Source organism: Sitophilus oryzae, unplaced genomic scaffold, assembly GCF_002938485.1.
Source record: "Sitophilus oryzae breed Bouriz unplaced genomic scaffold, Soryzae_2.0 scaffold_1067_pilon_pilon, whole genome shotgun sequence".
NCBI classification, from domain to species: domain Eukaryota; kingdom Metazoa; phylum Arthropoda; class Insecta; order Coleoptera; family Curculionidae; genus Sitophilus; species Sitophilus oryzae.
This window is the reverse complement of record NW_022145690.1, coordinates 1594082-1614727: the sequence shown is the minus strand read 5'-3', so window position 1 is coordinate 1614727 and position 20646 is coordinate 1594082.

The window sequence follows — 20646 nt, the reverse complement described above, 5'->3', positions numbered from 1 at the left end:
CTTTGAAGGAAACTATAATTATTAATATGGGAGACTGGTCTTGGTTTTGCGGTCTTGGTCTGGTAAAAAAAGCAAGACTAAGACTAAGACCAGGACTATCGTTTTATCTGCAAGACCAACCGTGACAACCAAAGACCGACAGTGCAAGACCAATGTAGTACTCTTGTGGTCTTGCTTTTTTTAAGGGTTTTATTTACATTTCATTTTTCATAGATAAATTAAAAATAAATAAAGAAAATTTTATTTATTATATCCTCAACCCTATAATTTTTTAAATAAAAATATAAAAAAAAGTTTTTTCGGAAACTATTACCAGCGAATATGTAATTTTTATGGTAGCCAATTTTATATCAAATGTCCGTCACATATTGGTATAAAGTTAAGTATAATATATTTTTTGTCGAAACATACCAAATATTACCGTATTAGTTAAGTCTGTCATGTTTTTTGAATCACTAAAATAAATAGGGGAGAGTGGGGCAAGTGAGTCACAGGGGGCAAGTCCGTCTTGGCATCATTACCGACAACAATCAGTGCAGTTTACGTATCTATCAACAAGTGGATAGTGTTAATGAAAAATATTTTTCGTATTCCTTATCATGTGATGTCATATTAACAGCGCCTCCAGATGGAGCGGACCGTCCGTCGGGTTTTTTTCAAGATAGCCGTCGGACGAACTCCGTCGGACGGAGCATACGCACCCATGTGAAGTTGTTCACATAAACTCATGGTACTTGCTCGAAATCGCAGACGGTCCGCTCCATCTGAAAGCGCTGTTAAGGCGAATTACCTAGATTTTTTTCATAAATTAAGGACAATATCTGGACATTTCGTCAAACTCATAACGTAACCTACTATCTCTGTAATAGTACAATTTTGCCAAATGTACAGGGTGGGTCAAATTCGACGCTTTTAAATGGAAACACCCTTTTCTATAGGAGATAGACAAAAACTAATATCGGTGTCTGGAGCTCAATTTTTGTCAAAAACATGATGGTGAAAACCGCATATCGATATCTGTTACCGTTTCGGAGTTACGGGGTGTTTTTCAAAAATATGCATTTTTAACAAGTCGCTGTAACTTTGTTGCTATGGAAAATTTTGTATTTTTATGAAAGCATTTCCAAAGCACCTTTTTACGTAGAATTTAATGGTTTAAGTATAATTTTTTTAAAATTAATAATTTAAGAATTATCAACAGAAAATTTGATTTTTTATATGGGACACCCTGTATATTTTTAATTTATTGAAAAGAATTTTAAATTACCTTTCCAAAAATATAGCACACTTGATATTTTGCTCGATTCCTCTTCGAGATATAGAGTATATAAAAATTCGCCCGCTTTAAATAAGTAGGCTTTGAACGACACCGGCTGTAATGTAAAAAAATTCTAGCTGTGAGCATCAGTTAAAACGAAAATAATATTTGCTATGAGAGATGCAGAATTTTATAACAATTTAAAATATATTTAACCAACATCAACACATTTAAATTATATCTAATAACAATAAAAATAAATAGCAAACCAAGACATGAGATTTTGCTACACTGCTTTGTGTTCAACATATCGACCGTCTTCTGTTATGGACAGACGGGGCAGTTTTTGAACATTTCTCGCGGAATTCATTAACTCAGTAGGGTTGAAAGATACCTTCTCATAACTGCTAAGTATTTCTAATTTTTGTCTAGATTATACGGAAGAATAAGGAACCTTTGTTCTTCCGCAAATATATCCATAGGATTAGATCCATAAGCACTAAGTCAGGCGGCCTCGACGGCCAACGGCTGGGATCTTGGTTAGGTATTCAGTTATTCTTGAAATTGGCTGCAAAAATTTGCTGATAACTTCAGCGTTCAGAGGCGGTGCGTCGTCTTGCTGGAAAAATATGTTTTCGAGTTCAATTAAGGGCTTATCATCAATAAGGGGTCCAAAGCCTACTAGTTAAAACTGGCGAACTTTTAAAAATTCTGTATTTTGAAGGGGATTATAAGAAAATATCAAGTGTGCTATATTTTTGGAAAGGTAATTTTAAATTCTTTTCTGTTAATTAAAAATATAGAGGGTGTCCCAAATAAAAAATAAATTTTTCTGTTGATAATTCTTAAATTATTAATTTTAAAAAAATTATACTTAAACCATTAAATTCTACGTAAAAAGGTGCTTTAGAAATGTTTTCATAGAAATACAAAATTTTCCATAGCAAAAAAGTTACAGCGATTTGTTAAAAATGCACATTTTTGAAAAACACCCCGTAACTCCGAAACGGTAACAGATATTGATGTGCGGTTTTCACCATCATATTTGTTGTTTCCATTTAAAAGCGTCGAATTTGACCCACCCTGTACCTGTTTCGTTTTAAATGAAATATTCTTCTAAAAATAAAACGTTAAGGTGCCGCTCTTGCCCCACTCTCCCCTAAATATTATATGAAAAATTACTTATTGGTTTAAAATTTATGTTATAATTTATTGTAAAAGGTATTTTCACGACTTTTGCAAAAAAACAATTAAAAAAGTGTAAGTGTAATATACAGGGTGGTTCGAATTGTAAACGAAAAATCTCGGCAACTTATTCTGCAGGTAAAAATAAGTAAAAAGTTCGTATAACTGTATGTTTGAAAATGCTCCGTTTCAGAGATACAGGGTGGAGAAGTTTCATTTTTAAATAATTTTTTTCAAATATCTTATGAACTAACGTCGATATTTAGATGAAAATTTGTATCTGCATATTTTTTATATCAGAAATTTGATTTTGAACTTAGTAAGACTTCCACTTGTAGGGGGCGCCACCTACATGTTTTTAACTGTTTTGAGGAGTAATAACTATTCGTCCGTACTTGTACTACTAAAGTTTCATTTGTATTAAATTACTTAAAATACAATTTATTTAAAGATTTTCTATATATAGAAAGTGCCTTTAGTAAAAATTAATTAATAACTGCAAGACTTGCAACAAGACTAAGACCAAACGAATCTTGGTTTCGATCTTGCATTTGCTCATTACTAATTTATAATAAATAAAAAAAAACACGACGTACCCCGTAGCTACGAAACAAAGCAGAATCGTACCTATGTTTATATAAAAAATAAATCTTATTTTTACGTTAGGAATCTGCCCGGAAGAGATAGCACATGTTTTTTGAAACAGCCTGTATATCTTCCAAAAATTTGTTAAGTTTGGCACCGTTGCTAATGTAAGATTGGGGTCGCGTGAAATCCATCACCTGAATCTCGATTATCCTCGTTTTTATTTTAATCGACGTTTATCCCACGAATTTTTAGTGATTTCAACGATAGGTAGCAAAAGAAAACGATTTACTTTTGTAGAAAATCGCTCTTGGTTCTCTATTTTTTGTCTTGATTTGGTTTTATTACACCATTTTATGTAATAGTCTTAGAAATTTTAAATGAGTAAATATGAAGCAATTTATTTCTTATTCTGCAAATCATTCTATATAAGTAGAATTCTTTCTACTAAGTATGATCATTCATACCTTTAAGATTCGTGTCTTTTGATATTTCAAAACTGGGCTATAGTTTGTTAGCTTAGCTTTATACAGGGTGTTCAAAAACGCACTACTAAATTTCAAGGGGTGATTTCTTATGAAATACTATATGAAAAAAGTTCCTATTAAACATAGACCCGAAAATGCATAATTTTCGGGTAACTATGTACTGTGTAATTTTTCCAATAACTCTAATCTTAAATACCATTTTTTTTAATTTGCTCTAAGTGTCATTGAACATCAATATTATAAATTGTAATTTGTTATCAAATATTTTAAAGCTTCATACAGAACTTAGAAATTAGAGGATAAATTAGCAGTTTAATTAACGTAGAAGTTTGTTCTTCTAATTTCAATGTAGGCATTTAGAACGTCAAAATTAGTGATGGTATTAATTTTCAAGTACTAGAAAAAGTTAACAAAACTTTAACTTTTGTCACTAATTATGCTTCAAAATTTTCGAGGCATGTCATTTTGGCTTTTGAAGTCCCGTCCAGAGAAATTGCAGTAAGAAATGAAAAGTTTATTGTTTTATTTTAGTCAATTAATAAAATAATCCATAGAAAAACCTAATATACCGATCAGGTTACAATTTCAAAAAGATACAAATGCAAAAATACAAAGAAAAAAAAAGTTATATTTTTAGTTGCTTAATCTAATAAAACATAAAAATTGCCGAAAAAGTCAGTGGGGTATATTTTTTCACAATTATTTTTGATAAGGTGTCGATAAGTTAATAATTTTAATTTATTTCAGCCTTAATTAGGCTATTAATATTAGTAAAAATAAATAAATAACACTAACAAATTTCAAGAAAGTCAGCTATAAAATAAATAGATTATTTTAAATGTTTAACCTCCTGTAACAGCCCATTTCCGGAACCGTATTTCTAGAAACATATTTTTTCTCCACATGGGCGCCGGAAGAATGAAATTTAGGGGGGGGCAAGGTAAAAATGAATAAAAAATTGACATTTTTGGTAATTATTGGGAAAACTGTATTTTGAAGTCGTAGATTACGAATCTGAACTTTTTTCTTGGCGGTCTCTTACCGTTTTTCAGAAAAACGGAAAATAATTTCAATATCGAATTTTTCTTAATTTCTCATATTTTTAAGGTTTTCTAGCACATATTTTGTTAGGTATTCAATAATCAATAATGTTTTTGCTATTTTCTGTTACTTGTTAAACCAATTCTATGCATAATAGAGGAAAATTTGCTAAAATAAATTTGTAAACAATCTGAAAATGTTAGATTATAGCTTTGTTCGGGTTCTTGTTATTACCGATTCTAAACCGTCCAAGAACTTTGCAGCGCATGCGCAAATGAAATAATGTCTTCATATTTTCTTCTGCGCATACGCATCACAGTTCTAGGACGGTTCAGAATCGGTAATAAGAGAAACCCGAAGTAAGTTTATGTGTTTCTGGCATTTAAAGCAACGTTGCCAATGCTAAACCTAAATTTGGCGTGTTTTTTTCGCTCATTCTGGAATTACGAAAGGCGGTCGCCAGAAGAACGGCTCCTTCCCATAACTGCTATTTTACCAACGAGATCTGACTATTTATACCCACGAAGTTGCACGAAACAGTTTTGATTGCATTGGTTACAACTTCCATGCAGAGGGTGTTAATCTTTTGTTGTTATATTATTAGATTAACTAAAAAAAGATTAACCCCCTCCGCAAAGAAGTTAAAACCAATGCAATCAAAACTCTTCCGCGTAATTTTGTGGATATAGGTGTATATTTAATTATTGTCGATCTCATAATAGGTAATTTATTTAAAATCCCTAATCACCCGAAAAAATAGAAGATATGGCAACGTTGTAAATTTTCAAATTTCTAGATTAGGTCTAGAATATATTTGTCTCTCTTATTACATAGGAGAGAGAAAGAAGGATATATCAAATGTCAAACTTCCATCTGGTCTCAATTTTCTTTGCTATTTTGTTAAGAAAAGTGTTTTTCAGTAAAATGTTGGACACTTTTCTATCCCCAATCAAGTGTGGCTTTTAGATAAACTATAATATAATGAAAATATAGTGAAATTATTACTTTATAGGGCCGAAATAAAGAAAAATTCAATGTTGAAATAATTTTCCGTTTTTCTGAAAAACGGTAAGAGACCATAAAGAAAAAATAGATTCGTAATCTACGACCTCAAAATAGTGTGTATACCAATTTTGGTGAAAATCGGACGATTTCCAGTTTTCCCAATAATTACCACATTTTTTATTATTTTACAGGTAACACCTAACAATTTCATAATAATGATTATTTTTTTTACAGATGGATGTAAGAAGATAGCTTTTATTTTTATTGTTTCAGTGATCCAGGGGGGGGGGCAAATGCCCCCTCTTGCCCCCCCTGTCCGGCGCCCATGTTTCTCCATATTTTTTATAAGGAAACACCCCCTCAAATTTGGCTGTGCATTATTATTTGTTTCAACAACATTCATTTGTTTCATTGTCTTATTCCAAAAAAAAATAAAGTAATTTTAAAATTCGATATTTTTGCTTTATATTTATATTTCAGGTGTCATTTTTTCCGCCTTTACTTTGTTTCTTATTAATCTATTAATAACTATACAGCGTGAGTCTTAACCAAGTGCAAATATATGTATATTTTAGGTGAGTAATATTTCGACCTCAGAAACACATAAAATATATAATACCTATCTTGATAATATGACAACATACAAGGTACCGTATGATCGAAAAAAAAACGGCGTCTAGTTGGCTTGAAAATGAACATTGATGACATTGATCTTCATTTCATAGCCATCGCTGACGCCGTTTTTTTTTTGATCACATTGTAGTAAGTTGTTCTAGGTAGTAAATTAAAGTCCGTTAAAATATATAATTAAGATTTTTTTTAATTTTTAAAGTAAAACAACTGGGCTATTTTAGAGTTATTTGAAAAACGGCAAAGAGAATATTTTTCTTATCGGGATGTACCAGCGGCAGCGCTGAAAATATTTGCACTTATTTAAGACTCACCCTGTATAGTTATTAATAGATTATCACTAACAAACAAATTTTCTAATGGTTATTCACCAATAAAATTATCATCTTTGTTTTCATTTGCATTAAACATAACTTGGGATATTTATATCCTCTTAACTCAAAATGTCTACCTACTTTTACCTTTACAATAACACGATAATTACGAAAATACATTCTGACCTCCTATTATCCAATAAATTATCAATTCCATCCTAATAAATACTTAATGTGGATTTAGCGTGTCTCATTGCAAGATATTCGATACAAAACAAATATACAGGGTGTTCTATATTTTTTTAATACCCTTGTTTGTAATGGGTACCTAAGATTTTGGGTCTACTTCAGATACTGCTAAGCTTAATCAGGAAATTTCATGTTTAAGTAAAATCTAGGGTTAAAATAACCTTTACTAATAAGTAAGAAGTTTAAAATATTCCGAATCGATAGAAATATGCTGTAAAAGTATCGATATAAGGTGGTATATACAGGGTGCTACAAATTCGAGGTACGAGTATTGGTATCTCGGTAACCGTGATAGATACGAACATGGTTAAATTGGGGCAAAGTTGCCGCTTTGGGATGTTCACCGAGATGCCATCAAAATACTTTTAAAAATCTCAAGGATTGCCGAGTTTTTTGGAAAAAACTGATTTCTTTAAAAATCAATTTTATTTTTTCCTGTCGTTGCTTTTTAGAAAATCAAAAAACTAATTGCACATTCTCATAGCCACTTTATTAGGGCTATCTGGTAGTATTTTTAGATTTTCAAATTAGCTGATAATTTGTAAGGTATAGAGGCCAACTTAATTTTTTTAAATACGGACCTGCATTTTTTATTTCAGAGTTTGAAAGAACTCGGTCTCCTGAGTACAATGATATGCCACACTTAATATTTTTTGTTTGGGACCACCCTGTATAATATTCGTTTTTCTTCTTGTCGAGATATAGGTATCCAGGTAGATAGGTATAATAGGCACTATTAGTTGATTTCTCAGATGATTAGATAGAGAGCCTAAATCCTATATAAATATGTTTTTCTCATGTATTTTGGGTCAAAATGTTGATTTTAGAATAGAGTTTTGACGAACTTTTTTGGAAAAAACACTATTTACAAAATCAATGTCAATAACAAATAAAGCCATCATCAACTTCTGAAACTTTGTTATATTCTTTTATATATATTTCATTTTTTATACAATGCAGTACAGACTTACAAGACTTCATTTTGAGGATAGCAAACCGATAGCAAAATACTAACTTGTAAAATGTTTTCATTTTTGTTGTAATTTCTATTATGAATTATTGATACAGACACGATATAGATAACAATCTTTTAAATACGGCGGTTTTGGAGTGTGGTGAAAAAATCTTTATAATATAGTGAAATGATATTATAATCATTAGATCTTCCTTAATTTTTTTTATAATAAGTAAGCGGCAACACAGCATTTTTCTGTTTACATCAGTTTTGTCATCCAATTTTCCATTTTAACTGACAGCTCAAATGTAAGATAAAAAGTTGCTCTGTGTAGAAGGGGCTTTATACACTTATTAAGGCTCCTTCCGACTAAGTCAACTGAATTATGTTGAAAATTCTAGGAAATTCCTGATATTTGTCACGTTTCGCATTTTGTGGGTGGCTGTCAGGGTAATTTACGATCTTCTTACAACTTCTGGCCTTCCAAGAATTTTTATTTAAAGATGAACTCACATTTTCGTTAAATATACAGAGCGTTATTTACAGACACATTAATTTATTTAAAAATTTATTACAGTTCTATGAGTAATAAGATTTGCAGAAAATATTAATTATATAAATGAAAGATTACTGTAGGATGCTATTTGTCACCAGATTTTTTACATAAAAAATCAGTGTTAATTTTACTATCAATATCAGACTGCTGTAGAGCCGTTAAATCAAACTGCCGAGGTATCACTTTTAAAATCACACTGTACCTACTGTATTTATTAAATTATAATAAAAATTAGTAAGTACTACTTAATTTTTCTTCTATAACATTTTATGGCCAAATTTGTTTATTTTTGAGAAAGCAACATTACCTCGCAACTAATCACTTACATCCTTATATGTTTTTTTATATTAATCAAATACAAATACACCCTGTATATCACAGAACTGTATAGACTAAATGTTGCACAAAAATACATAGGCATAAATCAGATAAATCGTTTTCTATAAGCGCACCCAACATGCAATCAATCTTATTTTTTTCAATGAGAAAAAGTATCTCTTTTTGACGTACGCAATGTGTGTAACAGTAAACGGCTAGGTAGTACCATAACCAGTGGACCTTGTCCCAGTACCAATTTCTATGTCGCAATGTTGCGACCAAACGTGAAAATTGAACCGAAATTAGAGAAATAATTCGTCTCGTTTTAACCATGTTAATCTTTTGCAGGCTTTCTAGAAATACTTTCACTTAAGTGGAATAAGAAAAGTGTGCCTTCAAATTATCACAAGTTTGTTAAAAAGTAGTTAGTCATCTCGTTTACTTTCTATAACGAGAAAACAATATTTTTGCGAAAAAAAGATGTTTATGTTGAGATTTCTAATTATCTTAGAAAAATATAAATAATTTTCCAAAAAAAATGATATATTATAATATTTTTAATAAGAAAGTTGTAAAAATAAGATATTTAATTTACATAGTTTCACAAAAAAATGTAATTTTTCAAAACACTTTATTAATATTAAATGATTATTACAAAACGATATTATTTTCACAATGAGTTTTGTGAGTTTAAAAATTAAATTTAAATCAGAAATACAATCTTGTAGTAAAATTGCATGTGTCTAGACATATTCAAAAAAATTGTGTAAATTTACCATAAAATATTTAGTAAAAAATGACGCCATATCACGCAACTTCTTGTAAAGCTGATGCGCATCCAGAAATCGATTGAAAACGTAGTTAGGAGCAGCCCGTTCCTGAGGTATCTGGCGCTTACGTGCAGCATTCTTTGGTGCGCCCTTTTTGTATTTAAATCAATTATATATTTTAATCTTAATCTCCAAAATTTAAAGAATTTATATTCTGCGACAAACGGGCAATATGTAATTGGAAATGTAAAAAAAAATCTAATTAAAGTATAGAAATATTTATTAAATAAATAAAACAAATAAAACCACAAAAATATTTAGTAACAAAAATAGTACCCTAAAGAAAAAAAACTGACCCATTTTAAATGAAATAGGTACATAAAAACAATAAACTAAAAATCGGAAATAATATACATGTACTGATTTCTTTCGAAAATAGACAACTATGAAACTATGATCCCTTCCCCGACACAAACAGTAATTTGTGAGACAGAAAATTGTAGAGAGAAACAAGCCCTATAACATAGGATACAACATTTTAATGAACAGTGCTTTCCATAAAATCAATGAAATGAAAAATATACGAAATAATATACATGTACTGATTTCTTTCGAAAATCGACAACTATGAAACTATGATCCCTTCCCCGACACAAACAGTAATTTGTGAGACAGGAAATTGTAGAGAGAAACAAGCCCTATAACATAGGATACAACATTTTAATGAACAGTGCTTTCCATAAAATCAATGAAATGAAAAATATACGAAATAATATACATGTACTGATTTCTTTCGAAAATCGACAACTATGAAACTATGATCCCTTCCCCGACACAAACGGTACATTGTGAGACAGAAAATTGTAGAGAGAAACAAGCCCTATAACATAGGATTCAACATTTTAATGAACAGTGCTTTCCATAAAATCAATAAAATGAAAAATATACGAAATAATATACATGTACTGATTTCTTTCGAAAATCGACAACTATGAAACTATGATCCCTTCCCCGACACAAACGGTACATTGTGAGACAGAAAGTTGTAGAGAGAAACAAGCCCTATAACATAGGATACAACATTTTAATGAACAGTGCTTTCCATAAAATCAATGAAATGAAAATATACGAAATAACATACATGTACTGATTTCTTTCGAAAATCGACAACTATGAAACTTTGATCCCTTCCCCGACACAAACGGTACATTGTGAGAGAGAAAATTGTAGAGAGAAACAAGCCCTATAAGATAGGATACAACATTTTAATGAACAGTGCTTTCCATAAAATCAATGAAATGAAAAATATACGAAATAATATATACATGTACTGATTTCTTTCGAAAATCGACAACTATGAAACTATGATCCCTTCCCCGACACAAACGGTACATTGTGAGACAGAAAATTGTAGAGAGAAACAAGCCCTATAACATAGGATACAACATTTTAATGAACAGTGCTTTCCATAAAATGAATAAAATGAAAAATATACGAAATACTATACATGTACTGATTTCTTTCGAAAATCGACAACTATGAAACTATGATCCCTTCCCCGATCCCCGACACAAACGGTAATTTGTAAGACAGAGGAAATTGTAGAGAGAAACAAGCCCTATAACATAGGATACAACATTTTAATGAACAGTGCTTTCCATAAAATCAATGAAATGAAAAATATATGAAATAATATACATGTACTGATTTCTTTCGAAAATCGACAACTATGAAACTATGATCCCTTCCCCGACACAAACGGTACATTGTGAGACAGGAAATTGTAGAGAGAAACAAGCCCTATAACATAGGATACAACATTTTAATGAACATTGCTTTCCATAAAATGAATAAAATGAAAAATAAATAGATGAGATCAATATGTTGCCGACAGATTGCCCTAGACTTGTTTATTCGGTGCGGCCAACGCCAAAAAAGACGCTAAGCAAACTTTATCCTATGTTTAAGTATTTGTTTATTGGCAAGAAAGCGTATCGGTTTTTGTTACAAAGTACCGATTGACCCCTTCGACTTTGCGCCCCAAAATAATAAAATGAAAAATATACGAAATAATATACATGTACTGATTTCTTTCGAAAATCGACAACTATGAAACTATGATCCCTTCCCCGACACAAACGGTACATTGTGAGACAGAAAATTGTAGAGAGAAACAAGCCCTATAACATAGGATACAACATTTTAATGAACAGTGCTTTCCATAAAATCAATGAAATGAAAAATATACGAAATAACATACATGTACTGATTTCTTTCGAAAATCGACAACTATGAAACTTTGATCCCTTCCCCGACACAAACGGTACATTGTGAGAGAGAAAATTGTAGAGAGAAACAAGCCCTATAAGATAGGATACAACATTTTAATGAACAGTGCTTTCCATAAAATCAATGAAATGAAAAATATACGAAATAATATATACATGTACTGATTTCTTTCGAAAATCGACAACTATGAAACTATGATCCCTTCCCCGACACAAACGGTACATTGTGAGACAGAAAATTGTAGAGAGAAACAAGCCCTATAACATAGGATACAACATTTTAATGAACATTGCTTTCCATAAAATGAATAAAATGAAAAATAAATAGATGAGATCAATGTGTTGCCGACAGATTGCCCTAGACTTGTTTATTCGGTGCGGCCAACGCCAAAAAGACGCCAAGCAAACTTTATCCTATGTTTAAGTATTTGTTTATTGGCAAGAAAGCGTATCGGTTTTTTGTTACAAAGTACCGATTGACCCTTCGACTTTGCGCCCCCAAAATGTTGCACCTACGTGCGTGCACGCACTGCACGCTCGCCAGGAACGGCCCTGGTTAGGAGGAAAGACGAAGAACGAAGAACATTTCAGGAGAAAGTCTCAGAGCGTGGGTGATTAGTGTTTTTATAATTTAAGGGTTAGTATTTATATTAATTACTTTTATATGCATGTCATTATGTAAACAGAATTGTTCCATGATCTCTTTATTATCTCTATACCTCAAATATTATTTATTCTTTCAGACTGTGTTTCGGAGGACAAATTTAATAGAGAACCGGAGTAGAGGACTCTATACACATCCATAGTCTGTAAGTTGATAAGTTGACTGTTTTGATTAGATACCTTTTTCTTGTAGTTTTTTTTTATTTTGTATCTAATGGCAATTTTGTTCCTATTTTGGTTATTAAAATTATCTTGGGTTACTTGAATTCTGAGCCTATATAGGCTCAGAATTCCAGTAAGGTTCTTCTAGACAAGAAGAGATGGCAATGAATATCTTTGAAACAAAAGTCTGTTTAGTGACTTTTTATTAACCTTTATAATAAATATTATAATTATAAACACGTGTTTTATTAAATTTATTAATATTTACTAACGCTTTCTGAATTTACAAAAGTAATTTTATTGTAAATTCACTATAGTTTTGTGAGTTTAAAAATTAAATTTAAATCAGAAATACAATCTTGTAGTACAATTGCATGTGTCTAGACATATTTAAAAAATTGTGTAAATTTACCATAAACTATTTAGTAAAAAATGACGCAACGTCACGCAACTTCTTGTAAAGCTGATGCGCATCAAGAAATCGATTGAAAACGTAGTTAGGAGCAGGCCCGTTCCTGGGGTATCTGGCGCTTATGTGCAGCATTCTTTGGTGCGCCCTTTTTGTATTTAAATCAATTATATATTTTAATCTTAATCTCCAAAATTTAAAGAATTTATATTCTGCGACAAACGGGCAATATGTAATTGGAAATGTAAAAAAAATCTAATTAAAGTATAAAAATATTTATTAAATAAATAAAACAAACAAAACCACAAAAATATTTAGTAACAAAAATAGTACCCTAAAGAAAAAAACTGACCCATTTTAAATGAAATACATAAAAACAATAAACTAAAAATCGGAAATAATATACATGTACTGATTTCTTTCGAAAATAGACAACTATGAAACTATGATCCCTTCCCCGACACAAACAGTAATTTGTGAGACAGAAAATTGTAGAGAGAAACAAGCCCTATAACATAGGATACAACATTTTAATGAACAGTGCTTTCCATAAAATGAATGAAATGAAAAATATACGAAATACTAACATGTACTGATTTCTTTCGAAAATCGACAACTATGAAACTATGATCCCTTCCCCGACACAAACAGTAATTTGTGAGACAGGAAAATGTAGAGAGAAACAAGCCCTATAACATAGGATACAACATTTTAATGAACAGTGCTTTCCATATAATCAATAAAATTAAAAATATACGAAATAATATACATGTACTGATTTCTTTCGAAAATCGACAACTATGAAAATATGATCCTTTCCCCAACAGAAACGGTACATTGTGAGACAGAAAATTGTAGAGAGAAACAAGCCCTATAACATAGGATACAATATTTTAATGAACAGTGCTTTCCATAAAATCAGTGAAATGAAAAATATACGAAATAATATACATGTACTGATTTCTTTCGAAAATCGACAACTATGAAACTATGATCCCTTCCCCGACAGAAACGGTATATTGTGAGACAGAAAATTGTAGAGAGAAACAAGCCCTATAACATAGGATACAACATTTTAATGAACAGTGCTTTCCATATAATCAATAAAATTAAAAATATACGAAATAATATACATGTACTGATTTCTTTCGAAAATCGACAACTATGAAACTATGATCCCTTACCCGACAGAAACGGTACATTGTGAGACAGGAAATTGTAGAGAGAAACAAGCCCTATAACATAGGATACAACATTTTAATGAACATTGCTTTCCATAAAATGAATAAAATGAAAAATAAATAAATGAGATCAATATGTTGCCGACAGATTGCCCTAGACTTGTTTATTCGGTGCGGCCAACGCCAAAAAGACGATAAGCAAACTTTATCCTATGTTTAAGTATTTGTTTATTGGCAAGAAAGCGTATCGGTTTTTTGTTACAAAGTACCGATTGACCCTTCGATTTTGCGCCCCCAAAATGTTGCGCCTACGTGCGTGCACGCACTGCACGCTTCCAGGAACGGCACTGGTTAGGAGGAAAGACGAAGAATGAAGAACATTTCAGGAGAAAGTCTCAGAGCGTGGGTGATTAGTGTTTTTATAATTTAAGGGTAAGTATTTATATTAATTACTTTTATATGCATGCCCTTATGTAAACAGAATTGTTCCATGATCTCTCTATTATCTCTATATCTCAAATATTATTTATTCTTTCAGACTGTGTTTCGGAGGACAAATTTAATAGAGAATCGGAGTAGAGGACTCTATACACATCCATGGTCTGTAAGTTGGTAAGTTGACTGTTTTGATTAGATACCTTTTTCTTGTAGTTTTTTTTATTTTGTATCTAATGGCAATTTTGTTCCTATTTTGGTTATTAAAATTATCGATTGTATTTATATTTGGTTATTAAGAACCTTACTTGAATTCTGAGCCTATATAGGCTCAGAATTCCAGTAAGGTTCTTCTAGACAAGAAGAGATGGCAATGAGTATCTTTCAAACAAAAGTCTGTTTAGTGACTTTTTATTATAACCTTTATAATAAATATTATAATTATAAACACGTGTTTTATTAAATTTATTAATATTTACTAACGCTTTGTGAATTTACAAAAGTAATTTTATTGTAAATTCACTATAATAAAATGTTTTAATATATTGTTACTTTATAGTAATAGTACAAGGTACAAGAAGTTAACGATTTTAAAAGATAAATTTACAATGAATAAGTTAAATTTACTATGAGATACACATATTTTAAATAAATTCACAAAAATATTAGTGGGGTCGGATAGCATAAAAATATTTCAGTGCTGGCGGCGAATTTGAATTTTTGGATATGGATAGTACATATACCATGTATCAAAAAACGCCTCAGACCCCAAAATTTTGGTGCCCCCACCACCGGTATGACGTTATTATAGCGGGGGTCAAAAAAACGGCTTTTAGACATATAAATACTTTTTTTTCTTTGTAAAAACCCATTTTAATTTAATTTTTTATACTAAAACAACTTCTTTGAAAATATTTTCAACTGTTTTTAATTATATGGCGGCCATCTTGTTATATAAATGTCAAAATTTTGACATTTTATCTGAAATTTCGAGTTTGATATCAATTTATAGGTTTTTGGGGTCGACAAATTTAGTGATGATATTAAAATTTTAATACGATAGATCTACAACTAGATGCTACCCCAAACAACCCCACAAAATTTTTCTTTTATACATCCCTTACCCAACACCTCCCTATACACCAACCTTTATACTAAAATATAAACTTCTATTTATGTTCATAATATATTTTATTTCATGAAACGTATGAATAAAAACGACTTGAAAATTAAAAATAAGTTAACATTCTAAATAAAGATAACATTTTAATAAAATAAGTTAATACATGTTTTCAGAATAATGTCCTTCCCATGCACACAGCCGTGTACACCGAAGACCGTTTGTTACACATTTACATGCTAAACACCGTTGTTCCATATAAGGGCTTGTAGACTGGCTCGCTTGATATGTTGAATCAAAGCATTTTGCGTTGGAGGGATATTCTCAATTGCCCTATTTTTTTTGAAAAGGCAACGTCGTTAACAGTACTACACTCGTTAACAGTACTCAAGTCGCAACAGTACTCATGTCGCATCATATAATAGAACCACAAATCTTTCCATAGTACGCAAAATATCTTCATCTGGATCTCTTCCCATAAGCAGTTGTTCAAAAGCCGAATTAACATTAGAATCTGCTATCCAAACCTTCCAAGCTCCTTTCTTGTCCACCCCACAGAATGATGACACAGTATCGCAACCTGTTATAGAATGAAATATTGGTAGATATCTGCAAGTCTCATGTGAAAGTTGGGAACATAAGCCATGGATGCTAATTAATCTTTGATGTTTCCCAGTTCCAAAGTCAATCCAGAGTTGTTGAATGTTTTTAATTTTAAAAAATGTTGACACTGCAATGACAACATCTGAATCGACCGTTCGAATGGTGACGCAGTTGTGGTCATTATCGACTGCATGTTTAGCATACAGAAGAAGACGACCGTCTGCTTCTTCATGCCACGATGGCAAAATATCTGAAAGATCCAATTTTGCTGAAGAAAATATTACTGATTCTTGGAGCGTACAAACTATTGTTTTTCCAATAAAAGTTTGGCTTGTTAGCTGTTTTGTCAAAAAGCTAAATAACTGCTGTTTGTTTTCATCTACTCGTAAAAATTCTGATTTTCTACGAGTTCTATTAGTAATATTACGCATTTTTCACTTGCCACAAGGTTGAACGATCAGGTGCGGTAGTTGCTAGATAGCTGTTCTGTGACTTGTGCGTTGAAGTTCTTCTCAATATCGTTAAACTGACTCACAATAGAATTTCCAAAAATACCAGCCCAACCGTTCAATTTATGAGGGTTTTGTGTGTGCACCTCGAGAAAAACCCTGGGGTTGTTTTCAGCCCAGTACCGACCAGTTGTGCCGATTAACTACACCGTTCAAAAAGACAGTACACTCATCCAAAAAACACACATTAAATAGAAAATTGTTACCATTCGCCACTCGTTCACTCATAGTTTCACAAAATTGCAAGCGACGATCAAAATCGTCTTCGTTGAGTTCTTGTACCAACTGAATTTTGTACGGGTGAAACTTCCGTTTTTTTAATATCCTTTGGACACTTTGCTACTAACTCGCGAACAATTTTGCCATAAAGGTATTTGTCAGGATGGCGTTCTTTGAATATCTGCGCAACCCGATTGCCACATTCATTATTTTTAAAATAAAGTTCGATTATTTCCACTTTTTCTGCAAGTGAGTACACTATAATAATTGTTAAAAAATTTAACGACATTGAGAAGAACTTCAACGCATAAGTCACAGAACAGAATCTACCAACTACCGCACCTGATCGTTCAACCTTGTGGCAAGTGAAAAAATGCGTCAATATCTAGAAATAATAAGAAAAAACAGCAAATTGGTCGAAGGAATTTACCCTTATCATTTACTCTGATAAATGTTTAAATAAACTTTTCAAATTTCAATCCTTCATATTTTCTCAATAACTCGACCGATTTTCAAAAACGAAGCCGGAAAGTATAGAGGATGACACCCCCGCTCAGAGGGTTGAAGATTTTGCAATCGTTTTTGGGGCAAAAGTTGTCCCCCTCACAAACAAAATTGACGTGTTTTTGGATTATTTGAAAAAAAGAATACCCTGGCTGTTATGCCTTGCGGAACGTTTTCGATGGGCCACCTTGTATTATAACATATTTGGATACATGCCACAAATTAGCCATACACCGATTTTACAAACGAGTTGTAAAACTAAAGAACGGATGGTAAATAATTTACTACAATAATCTGTGGCAAGAAATAACCATCAATATTGTTATTAAATTCACAAATTAATTTTTTCAGTGTACCTACTCGAGTTGTGGTAAAACCACAAGAGAGTCATTATAGGGTGTTAGTTATTTGTAAAAGTTGTTAGCTTATTTTTCCTAAAACAGTTAGCTTATTTATGTAAATAATTTAAATGCAGTGCTGCACTCATATCCATCGAAAGGAACACTTGTAAATAAGTGTAAATTAAGGTTATTAATGGTGCTAAACTAGATAACGGTACAAAAACTTACGTTACTCTATATACAGAGTGTTGCACTTATCAGTAGATTATTTTATTCCCAAATTCTGAATTTTGCCCCCTTTACAAATGTTTTTGTAGTTTTTTGGCAAAAACGTCCAAGTTTCGGATGCACGTAGATGTGGATGTAGATTGTATAGGAGATAGGAAGTTAATCACCGCGACCTTAAGGCTTATTGTGAGCCCCTTTCTTGAGTTATAACTCAGTATACAGTCTCAGGGTTTTGACAAGAGTCAGTATCTGAAACGTTTTTACAGAGGTTAGTTCTCCATCTCCTATAACAGTTATCAAAGTTCATGGCACGAATGGTTGTCGTCTCGGCGCACTCAGTGATAAGGTGCTCTGGTGTTTCCCCATTTTCCCCACAGAATCTGCATTCGCCGTTGTTTCTTAGCTTCAATCTACTGAGGTGTTCGTTGAGGAGACAATGTCCAAACAAGAAGTCCAGTTTGAGGAGACAGTGTGTTAAAAATCCCGTGACAAATCCGCAGATTGTTGTTATTTAATTCAAGGAAAATCTTTGATTTTTCTCGATCGTAAGTCCTGAGAAATTTCTGCGAGTGCCTTAGGCCGTTGGAGGATTCCCTATCCACGTTAGGGATGGAGTCTTCCAGGTCCTTAAGTTCCGCTTTAAGTTGATTTCCACTTGGGAAACAGAATGGTTCTAGTCCAATAAGTGGAGTGTTGGCTTCTTTTCTAGTTATAGATCGTTTGCTTTTTCATTACCTTTCCTTTGGTGGGCTAGCACTCAGAGTAGGTTCGGATGCACGTAAACTATATTGTTCGGGTTACTTTTCATATAGCAAGGAGTTGTGAATCTTCCTGATGAATATTTCAACAAATGAAATATGAAATCCGTCTAAAATCATATGAAAACCAAAGTCAATGAACTTGAATCCTTTAAAACAATTCTTTTAAAACAATGTTTCATAAATTAAAACAACTACAGACAAATCTCTATGATTTTGAGTAAATATTTATGTAGATACATCCGAAAATACTGAATTTTTACATCTGTGTGTCTTTAAAGACCTATTTTGGATGCTAATGCAATATGTCTTTAAACTCCAACAATTACAAAAGGCATGTGTACATTTTTCAGTAAATATTTAGATACATCCTGTAATACTGAATTTTTACATCTGTAAATTCTAAATTTAGCATCGGAATAGAGTAATTTTACTGAGAGGATAATAAAAGCCGTTTTATTCCCTTGTTGTTTCGTTAAGGCCAAATTGGCATCGTGCTACAGCTTGTCTTTATTTAAAGCCTCAACTTCTTGACGTCGTTTTGTACCTGTATGATACACCGTTGCCGTATCTTATGAAAATGAACAGACTCTATAACTTATAAAAAATGTCAATACCAATGTTGCGGATTCATCGCTCCAAAAAATCCTATATGGGTATTTCGCCACTGCAACAAAATCTACAATATAAAATAGTTATTTTTTGTAAACACTTCTGCGTTAATCCAAACGGAAACTACTTGTCAAAAGTTAGGTTTACAGATATACAAATTTGCGTAACGAACAAAAAATGCTTAACGTTTCGGAAAGTTTATATATTTCTCTTGCCGTCGTCGGAAGCAAAAAAATACAAAGAATAATAAAAACTATTTAAAATATTTAAATTCAACTATTCGAGAACACTTTAGTTTTTTTAAAACAAATACGTCTAAAAAAACCATTGACGTTCTGTTAAAATGACATTCAATAAAAAATGTTCTGAAATACCAGTAGTTTTGGGCTTGCCAAGACCCAGCTTTTGCAGGGTCTAGTCTTGATCTTTTCCTTGCTGTAAGACTTTTGCCACTTTTTTAATATATTTTTACTAAAGACACTTTCTACATAGAAAATCTTTAAATTCAAATAAAACTTTAAGGAAAGAAATTATTAGAAAATTTGGCTGACAATTTTTTTTTTATTTTTCAATATAACGGCGTCCAGTTGGCTTGGAAATGATCAACTGATGATATATTATTTTCCTATAATTCCCCATATAATTTGACATATAAAATGACAGCGATCCTCCTCCTTTATAGCCATCGCTGACGCTGTTTTTTTTTCGGTCATATTGTATTTTATTGAATCAGCATTTTTTTTTTGGGTTAGGTTTTCGCACCAACCGCGGCACCGTCGATTCCATATTTTTCATCCGCCAACTACAGGAAAAAGTAAAAGAGCAATAGTCTAAACTTTATGTTGCATTCATTGACCTAATAAAAGCCTTCGACTCTGTGAACAGAGATGCACTTTAGGCAATTTTGAAAAAGTTCGGAGTACCCAACAAATTTCTTACAGTGTTTAAAAGCCTCCATAACAACAAGTCAAGAGTGTCACCATCATGGATCACTGAGCGATCCCTTCCTAACAAGTACAGGAGTTAGGCAGGGATGTGTCTTAGCGCCTCTCCTATTCAACATATTCATGGCAGCGCTCTCCATTATAGTGGAGCAATTGCTCCATCAATGCAATCTCCTGCAAATTGCAGGAGAGAGGATTGGGCATTAGATACAGATGCGACGGCGGTCTGTTCAATATAAAAAGACTCAGGAGACTCAATACGCTGATAACTGCGCTCTAGTTGCAAACATGTTACAACAATTACAAGAAATGTTGA